This window comes from Arachis stenosperma, chromosome 6 (assembly GCF_014773155.1).
Source record: "Arachis stenosperma cultivar V10309 chromosome 6, arast.V10309.gnm1.PFL2, whole genome shotgun sequence".
Lineage (NCBI taxonomy): Eukaryota > Viridiplantae > Streptophyta > Magnoliopsida > Fabales > Fabaceae > Arachis > Arachis stenosperma.
Window position 1 is genome coordinate 66,764,270 of NC_080382.1, and position 9,874 is coordinate 66,774,143.

The 9,874-nt window shown below is 37.3% G+C and overlaps 2 non-coding genes across 2 annotated transcripts; one reads left to right on the plus strand and one right to left on the minus strand.

Moving 5' to 3' along the window:
- The first annotated feature begins 485 nt into the window (after positions 1 to 485).
- On the plus strand, positions 486 to 589 carry LOC130938489 (small nucleolar RNA R71). The gene has a single exon (XR_009069652.1). It is a non-coding gene; the product is annotated as a small nucleolar RNA R71 (small nucleolar RNA).
- A 7,128-nt stretch (positions 590 to 7,717) lies between these two features.
- On the minus strand, positions 7,718 to 7,821 carry LOC130937204 (small nucleolar RNA R71). Its single transcript, XR_009068433.1, has one exon. It is a non-coding gene; the product is annotated as a small nucleolar RNA R71 (small nucleolar RNA).
- Between the last annotated feature and the right edge of the window lie 2,053 nt (positions 7,822 to 9,874).

Sequence of the window (9,874 nt, forward strand, 5' to 3'; positions counted from 1 at the left end):
TGTTGAAACCTTGTTGAGGTTTCTGTTGATCCTTCCATGAGAGATTTGAATGATTTCTCCATGAAGGATTATAGGTGTTTCCATAGGGTTCTCCCATGTAATTCACCTCTTCCATTGAAGGGTTCTCAGGATCATAAGCTTCTTCTTCAGATGAAGCATCCTTAGTATTGCCTGGTGCATTTTGCATTCCAGACAGACTTTAAGAAATCAAATTGACTTGCTGAGTCAATATTTTGTTCTGAGCCAATATGGCAATCAGAGTATCAATCTCAAGAACTCCTTTCTTCTGATTTGTCCCATTGTTCACAGGATTCCTTTCAGAAGTGTACATGAATTGGTTATTTGCAACCATTTCAATGAGTTCTTGAGCTTCTGTAGGCGTCTTCTTCAGATGAAGAGATCCTCCAGCAGAGCTATCCAAAGACATCTTGGACAGTTCAGACAGACCATCATAGAAAATACCTATGATGCTCCATTCAGAAAACATGTCAGAAGGACATTTTCTGATCAATTGTTTGTATCTTTCCCAAGCTTCATAGAGGGATTCTCCTTCCTTCTGTCTGAAGGTTTGGACTTCCACTCTAAGCTTACTCAATTTTTGAGGTGGAAAGAACTTTGCCAAGAAGGCATTGACTAGCTTTTCCCAAGAGTTCAGGCTGTCTTTAGGTTGTGAGTCCAACCATATTCTAGCTCTGTCTCTTACAGCAAAAGGGAATAGCATAAGTCTATAGACCTCAGGGTCAACCCCATTAGTCTTGACAGTGTCACAGATTTGCAAGAACTCAGCTAAAAACTGATGAGGATCTTCCAATGGAAGTCCATGGAACTTGCAATTCTGTTGCATCAGAGAAACTAATTGAGGCTTAAGCTCAAAGTTGTTTGCTCCAATGGCAGGGATAGAGATGCTTCTCCCATAGAAGTCGGGAGTAGGTGCAGTAAAGTCACCCAGCACCTTCCTTGCATTGTTTGCATTGTTGTTGTTTTCGGCTGCCATGGGTTGTTCTTCTTTAAAGAATTCTGTTAGGTCCTCTACAGAGAGTTGTGCCTTAGCTTCTCTTAGCTTTCGCTTCAAGGTCCTTTCAGGTTCAGGGTCAGCTTCAACAAGAATACCCTTGTCTTTGTTCCTGCTCATATGAAAGAGAAGAGAACAAGAAAATGTGGAATCCTATATGTCACAGTATAGAGATTCCTTGAGGTGTCAGAGGAACAGAAAAATAGAAGGAGGAGGCAGAAGAATTCGAACTTAGTGAGATAGAGTTCGAATTGTGCATTGAGGAGGAGTGTTACTCCATAAATAGAAGGATGTGAGAAGAGAGGAAGAGTTTTTCGAAAAAAAAAATTTTAAAAACATTTTGAAAAACTTGAATTGATTTTCAAAAACTAAAAGAGGGAAAGAAATCAAGTGATTTTTGAAAAAGATTTTGAAATTAGAAATAAAAAATATATGATTGAAAACTTATTTTTTTAAAAAAATATGATTGAAAAGTTATGATTTGAAAAACAATTTTTAAAAAAGATTTGATTTAAAAAAATTAATGACTTGCCTAACAAGAAAAGATATGATTCAAACGTTAAACCTTTCTCAACAGAAAAGGAAACATACTTGAAATGTTGAATCAAATCATTAATTGTTAGCAAGTATCTTTGAAAAAGGAAAGAAATTGATTTTGAAAACATTTGATTGAAAAGATTTGATTTGAAAAAGATTTGATTTTGAAAAACTTTGAAAACTTGAAAAAAATTTGATTTGAAAACAGAATCTTCCCTCTTGTGCCATCCTGGCGTTAAACGCCCAGAATGGTATCCATTCTGGCGTTTAACGCCCAAAATGCTACCCTTTTGGGCGTTAAACGCCCAGCCAGGCACCCTGGCTGGCGTTTAAACGCCAGTTTGCCCTTCTTCACTGGGCGTTTTGAACGCCCAGCTTTTTCTGTATAATTCCTCTGCTGCATGTACTGAATCTTCAGTTCTCTGTATTATTGTCTTGAAAATAGAACCAAGATCAAATAAACAATGCATGCAAGACACCAAACTTAAAATAAGACACTAGTACTGAGGCAAGAAACATAAAATATTTTTTGGTTTTTATGATTTTGTAATTTTTTTGTGCTTTTTCGAAAATTATATGAAAAAAGAAAATAAAGGTTTCAGAATTCTTAATGAGAATTCCAGGAATCATTGCAATGCTAGTCTAAGACTCCGATCCAGGAATTAGACATGACTTCACAGCCAGCCAAGCTTTCAAAGAAAGCTCCGGTCCAAAACACTAGACATGGCCAATGGCCAGCCAAGCCTCAGCAGATCATTGCTTCAACAGCAAGATTGATAGAAATCAACAGGCTCTTGTGATGATAAATTGAAACCTCCGTCCAATAAGATTAGACATGGCTTCACAGCCAGCCAGATTTCAACAGATCATCATGAAACTCTAGAATTCATTCTAAAAGAAATTCCAAAAAAAATACCTAATCCAAGCAACAAGATGAACCGTCAGTTGTCCATACTCAAAACAATCCCCGGCAACGGCGCCAAAAACTTGGTATGCGAAATTGTGATCACTACTTTTCACAACTCAAATAATCCCTAGTACTGGTCCCAAAGACTTGGTGCTCAATACCATGGCATAAACACAACTTCGCACAACTAACCAGCAAGTGTACTGGGTCGTCCAAGTAATAAACCTTACGCGAGTAAGGGTCGATCCCACGGAGATTGTTGGTATGAAGCAAGCGATGGTCACCTTGTAAATCTTAGTCAGGCAGACTCAAATGGTTATGGATGATATATGAATAAAACATAAAGATAAAGATAGAGATACTTATGCAATTCATTGGTGAGAACTTCAGATAAGCGAATGGAGATGCTTGTCCCTTCCGTCTCTCTGCTTTCCTACTGTCTTCATCCAATCCTTCTTACTCCCTTCCATGGCAAGCTGTATGTTGGGCATCACCGTTGTCAATGGCTACAGTCCCGTCCTCTCAGTGGAAATGTTCAACACACCCTGTCACGGCACGGCTATCCAGCTGTCGGTTCTCGATCATGTCGGAATAGAATCCAGTGATTCTTTTGCGTCTGTCACTAACGCCCCACAATCGCGAGTTTGAAGCTCGTCACAATCATTCAATCATTGAATCCTACTCAGAATACCACAGACAAGGTTTAGACCTTCCGGATTCTCTTGAATGCCGCCATCAATTCTAGCTTATACCACGAAGATTCTGATTAAAGAATCCAAGAGATAAACATTCAAGCCTTGTTTGCTTGTAGAACGGAAGGGGTTGTCAGGCACGTGTTCATAAGTGAGAATGATGATGAACGTCACATAATCATCACATTCATCAAGTTCTTGAGTGCGAATGAATATCTTGGAATAAGAACAAGCTGAATTGAATAGAAGAACAATAGTAATTGCATTAATACTCGAGGTATAGCAGAGCTCCACACCTTAATCTATGGTGTGTAGAAACTCCACCGTTGAAAATACATAAGAACAAGGTCTAGGCATGGCCGTGAGGCCAGCCTCCCAATGATCTAAGATAGCATAAGACTACTCAAAGATAGCTATCAAGATTGATCTAGAGATCTAAAGTGATCAAAAGATGAAAATACAATAGTAAAAGGTCCTATTTATAGGGAACTAGTAGCTTAAGAATCACAAAGGTGAGTAAATGACATAAAAATCCACTTTCGGGCCCACTTGGTGTGTGCTTGGGCTGAGCATTGAAGCATTTTCGTGTAGAGACTCTTCTTGGAGTTAAACGCCAGCTTTTGTGCCAGTTTGGGCGTTTAACTCCCACTTTGGTGCCAGTTCCGGCGTTTAACGCTGGGAATTCTGAAGGTGACTTTGAACGCCAGTTTGGCCCATCAAATCTTGGGCAAAGTATGGACTATCATATATTGCTGGAAAGCCCAGGATGTCTACTTTCCAACGCCTTTGAGAGCGCGCCAATTGGGCTTCTGTAGCTCTAGAAAAATCTACTTCGAGTGCAGGGAGGTCAGAATCCAATAGCATCTGCAGTCCTTTTCAGTCTCTGAATCAGATTTTTGCTCAGGTCCCTCAATTTCAGCCAGAAAATACCTGAAATCACAGAAAAACACACAAACTCATAGTAAAGTCCAGAAAAGTGAATTTTAACTAAAAACTAATAAAAATATACTAAAAACTAACTAAATCATACTAAAAACATACTAAAAACAATGCCAAAAAGCGTACAAATTATCCGCTCATCACTCAGCCCAAGCACACACCAAGTGGTCCCCGGAAGTGGATTTCTGCATCAATTACTTACTTCTATAAACCCTAGTAGCTAGTCTAGTATAAATAGGACATTTTACTATTGTATTCAGTGTCTTTTGACCACATATCTGGTCCTTCTCCTTATTTTCGAATTCATATCACATTTTGGGGGCTGGCCATTTGGCCATGCCTGGACCTTCATCACTTATGTATTTTCAACGGTGGAATTTTTACACACCATAGATTAAGGGTGTGGAGCTCTGCTGTACCTCGAGTTTTAATGCAATTACTACATCTTTTATTCAATTTCAATCTTATTTCTATTCTAAGATACTACTCGTACTTTAATCTGATGGATGTGATGATCTGTGACACTCATCATCATCCGTCCCTATGAACGCGTGCCTGACAACCACTTCCGTTCTACAAGCGAAAGCTAGAGTGTGTATCTCTTGGATTCCTGATGCACGACGCATGGTTGCCCTCGCCTGACAACCGAGCCTTCCATTCCATGAGATCAGAGTCTTCGTGGTATAAGCTAGAATTGATGGCGGCATTCATGAGAATCCGGAAAGTCTAAACCTTGTCTGTGGTATTCCGAGTAGGATTCCGGGATTGAATGACTATGACGAGTTTCAAACTCACGATTGTTGGGTGTGATGACAAACACAAAAGAATCAAGGGATTCTATTTCGACATGATCGAGAACCGACAGATGATTAGTCGTGCCGTGACAGAGCATTTGGACCTTTTTCACTGAGAGGATGGGATGTAGCCATTGACAACGGTGATGCCCTACATACAGCTTACCATGGAAAGGAGTAAGAAGGATTGGATGAAAGCAGCAGGAAAGCAGAGATTCAAAAGGAACACAGCATCTCCATACACTTATCTGAAATTCTCACCAATGATTTACATAAGTATTTCTATCTTTATTTTCTGTCTATTTATTATTATTATTCGAAAACTCTATAACCATTTATTATCCGCCTAACTGAGATTTACAAGATGACCATAGCTTGCTTCATACCAACAATCTCTGTGGGATCGACCCTTACTCACGTAAGGTTTATTACTTGGACGACCCAGTACACTTGCTGGTTAGTTGCACGAAGTTGTGAAACTATGTATGGACCATGGTTTTGAGCACCAAGTTTTTGAGGCCATTACCAGGGAATTAATTTCGAACAACAACTCAAGTATGAATCACAATTTCGTCCACCAAGTTTTTGGCGCCGTTGCCGGGGATTGTTCGAGTTTGGACAACTGACGGTTCATCTTGTTGCTCAGATTAGGTAATTTTCTTTTTTTTTTTATTTTCTTTTCAAAAAGTTTTCAAAAATATTTTTCAAAGATTTTCCCTCTATTTTCGAAAAATCCTTCAGAGTTTTTAAGAATGAATTCTAGAGTTTCAAAATGGTATGCTGAAGCTTGGCTGGCCATCAAGCTTTAGACTAACCTGGTATGATTCCTGGGATTTTGATTGAGGACTTTGAATTCATTACTTCCTTTTTCCTATATGTTTTTCGAAAAATATAAAATAAAATCCAAAAAAAATAATAAAATTATAAAAATAAAAAATATTTTTGTGTTTCTTGTTTGAGTCTTGTGTCATATTTTAAGTTTGGTGTCAATTGCATATTCATTTTGTTCTTGCAATTTTCGAAAATTCATGCATTCATAGTGTTCTTCATGATCTTCAAGTTGTTCTTGGTAAGTCTTCTTGTTTGATCTTGATGTTTTCTTGTTTTGTGTCTTTTATTGTTTTTCATGTGCATCTTTGCATTCATATTGTCTAAGCATTAAAGATTTCTAAGTTTGGTGTCTTGCATGTTTTCTTTGCATCAAAAATTTTCAAAAATATGTTCTTGATGTTCATCATGATCTTCAAAGTGTTCTTGGTGTTCATCTTGACATTCATAGTGTTCTTGCATGCATCATTGGTTTTGATCCAAAATTTTCACGTTTTGGGTCATATTTGTATTTTTCTCTCTCATCATTAAAAATTTAAAAATAAAAAATATCTTTTCCTTTTTTCTCTCAAAATTTCAAAAATTTGGGTTGACTTAGTCAAAAATTTTTAAAATTAGTTAGTTCTTATAAGTCAAGTCAAATTTTCAAATTTTAAAAATCTTATCTTTTTAAAACTTTTTCAAAATTCAAATCTTTTTCATTTTTCTTTCATGATTTTCAAAAATTTCAAAAATTATTTTCAAAACCTTTTCTTAATTTTATTTCAAAATTTTCGAAACTTAACTAACAAGTAATGTGATTGGTTCAAAAATTTGAAGTTTGTTACTTTCTTGTTAAGAAAGGTTCAATCTTTAAATTCTAGAATCTTATCTTTTAGTTTCTTGTTAGTTAAGTAATTAATTTTAATTTTAAAAATTAAATCTTTTCTAACCATATATTTTTAATCATATCTTTTTATCTTATCTTTTATATCAAATCTTTTTTCAAAATTTTATCTTTTTCAAAAATTTGATTTTAAAATATCTTTTCTAACTTCTTATCTTCTTATCTTTTCAAAATTAATTTTCAAATCTTTTTCAACTAACTATTTGACTTTTTGTTTGTTTCTTATCTTTTTCAAAACCATCTAACTACTCTTCCCTCTCTAATTTTCGAAAATACCTCCCTCTTTTTCAAAAATTCTTTTTAATTAATTAATTGTTTTAAAATTTTAATTTTATCTTCCTTTTTTTTCAAAATCATTTAACTCCTTTTCAAAATTTATTTTCGAAAATTTCTCCCTCTCTCATCTTATTCTATTTATTCATTCATTTACTAACACTTCTCTTCATCTCAAATCACTGCCCTTATCCTCACTCTTGTGTTTGGATTCTCCTTTCTTTATCCCCTTTCTTCTTCTACTAATAATAAGGATCCTCTTTACTGTGACATAGAGGATTCCTCTTCTTTTTCTGTTCTCTTCTCTTTCATATGAGCAGGAACAAGAAAAAATGCATTCTTGTTGAAGCTGGTCCAGAACCTGAAAGGACTCTGAAGAGAAAACTAAGAGAAGCTAAATTATAACAATCCAGAGACAACCTTGCTGAAATTTTTGAACAAGAAAAGGAGATGGCAGCCGAACCCAACAACAATAATGCAAGAAGGATGCTTGGTGATTATACTACACATACTTCCAAGTTTGATGGAAGAAGCATCTCAATTCCTGCCATTGGAGCAAACAATTTTGAGCTAAAACCTCAATTAGTTGCTCTAATGCAACAGAACTGCAAGTTTCATGGACTTCCATCAGAAGATCCCTACCAGTTCTTAACTGAGTTTTTGCAGATCTATGAGACTGTTAAGACTAATGGAGTGGATCCTGAAGTCTATAGGCTCATACTTTTCCCCTTTGCTGTAAGAGACAGAGCTAGAACATGGTTGGACTCTCAACCTAAAGATAACCTAGACTCCTGGGATAAGCTGGTCACGGCCTTCTTGGCTAAGTTCTTTCCTCCTCAAAAGCTGAGCAAGCTTAGAGTGGATGTTTAGACCTTCAAACAAAAAGATGGTGAATCCCTCTATGAAGCTTGGGAAAGATACAAACAGATGACCAAAAGATGTCCTTTTGACATGTTTTCAGAATGGACCATGATAGATATATTCTATTATGGTCTATCTGAGTTCTCTAAGATGTCATTGGACGATTCTGCAGGTGGATCCATTCACCTAAAGAAAATGCCTGCAGAAGCTCAAGAACTTATTGACATGGTTGCAAATAACCAGTTCATGTACACTTCTGAGAGGAATTCCGTGAATAATGGGACGCCTCAAAGAAAGGGAGTTCTTGAAATTGATGCTCTGAATGCCATTTTTGCTCAGAACAAAATGTTGACTCAGCAAGTCAACATGATTTCTCAAAGTCTGAATGGATGGCAAAATGCATCCAACAGTACTAAAGAGGCATCTTCTGAAGAAGAAGCTTATGATCCTGAGAACCTTGCAATAGCAAAGGTAAATTATATGGGTGAACCTTATGGAAACACCTATAATTCATCATGGAGAAATCATCCAAATTTCTCATGGAAGGATCAACAAAAGCCTCAACAAGGCTTTAATAATGGTGGAAAAAATAGGCTCAGCAATATCAAGCCTTATCCATCATCTTCTCAGCAATAGACAGAGAATTCTGAACAGAGCACCTCTAACTTAGCAAACTTAGTCTCTGATCTGTCTAAGGCCACTTTAAGTTTCATGAGTGAAACAAGGTCCTCCATTAGAAATCTGGAGGCACAAGTGGGCCAGCTGAGTAAGAAAATCACTGAAACTCCTCCTAGTACTCTCCCAAGCAATACTGAAGAGAATCCAAAAGGAGAGTGCAAGGCCATTGATATAATCAATATGGCTGAACCTAGAGAGGAAGGAAAGGACATGAATCCCAATGAGGAAGACCTCATGGGACGTCTCTCAAGCAAGAAGGAGTTCCCTATTGAGGACCCAAGGGAATCTGAGGCTCATATAGAGACCATAGAGATCCCATTAAACCTCCTTCTACCATTCATGAGCTCTGAAGACTATTCTTCCTCTGAAGAGGATAAAGATGTAACTGGAGAGCAAGTTGTTCAATATTTAGGAGCTATCATGAAGTTGAATGCCAAGTTATTTGGTAATGAGACTTGGGAAGGTGAACCTCCCTTGCTCATTAGTGAACTATATACATAGGTTCAGCAAACTTTACCTCAAAAGAGACAAGATCCTGGCAAATTCGTAATACCCTGCACCTTAGGCACCATGATCTTTGAAAAAGCATTGTGTGACCTGGGGTCAGGCATAAATCTTATGCCACTCTCTGTAATGGAGAAGCTGGGGATCATTGAGGTACAGCCGGCCATGTTCTCATTACAAATGGCAGACAAGTCAATAAGACAGGCTTATGGATTAATAGAGGACGTATTAGTGAAGGTTAAAGGCCTTTACATCCCTGCTGATTTCATAATCTTAGACACTATGAAGGAGGAGGATGAATGCATCATCCTTGGAAGACCTTTCCTAGCCACAGCAGGAGCTGTGATAGATGTTAACAGAGGAGAATTAGTCCTTCAATTGAATGGGGACTACGTTGTGTTTAAGGCTCAAGGATCTTCTTCTTTAACAATGGAGAGGAAGCTTGAAAAGCTTCTCTCAGTACAGAGTCAAACAGAGCCCCCACAATCAAACTCTAAGTTTGGTGTTAGGAGGCCACAACCAAACTCTAAGTTTGGTGTTGAATCCCCACATCCAAACTCTAAGTTTGGTGTTGGGAGTCTACAACATTGACCTAATCACCTGTGAGGCTCCATGAAGAGCCCACTGTCAAGCTATTGACATTAAAGAAGTACTTATTAGGAGGCAACCCAATTTTTATTTATCTAATTTTATTTTTCTTTTATTGTTCTTTTATGTTTTATTAGGTTCATGATCATGTGGAGTCATAAAATAAATACTAAAATTAAAAACAGAATAAAAAGTAGCAGAAGAAACAGCACACCCTGGAGGAAGAGCTTACTGGCGTTTAAACGCCAGTAAGGAGCATCTGGCTGGCGTTCAACGCCAGAACAGAGCATGAATCTGGCGTTGAACGCCAGAAACAATCTGGAGTTTAAACGCCAGGATTACACACTGAGGAAAACTGGCATTCAACGCCAGGAA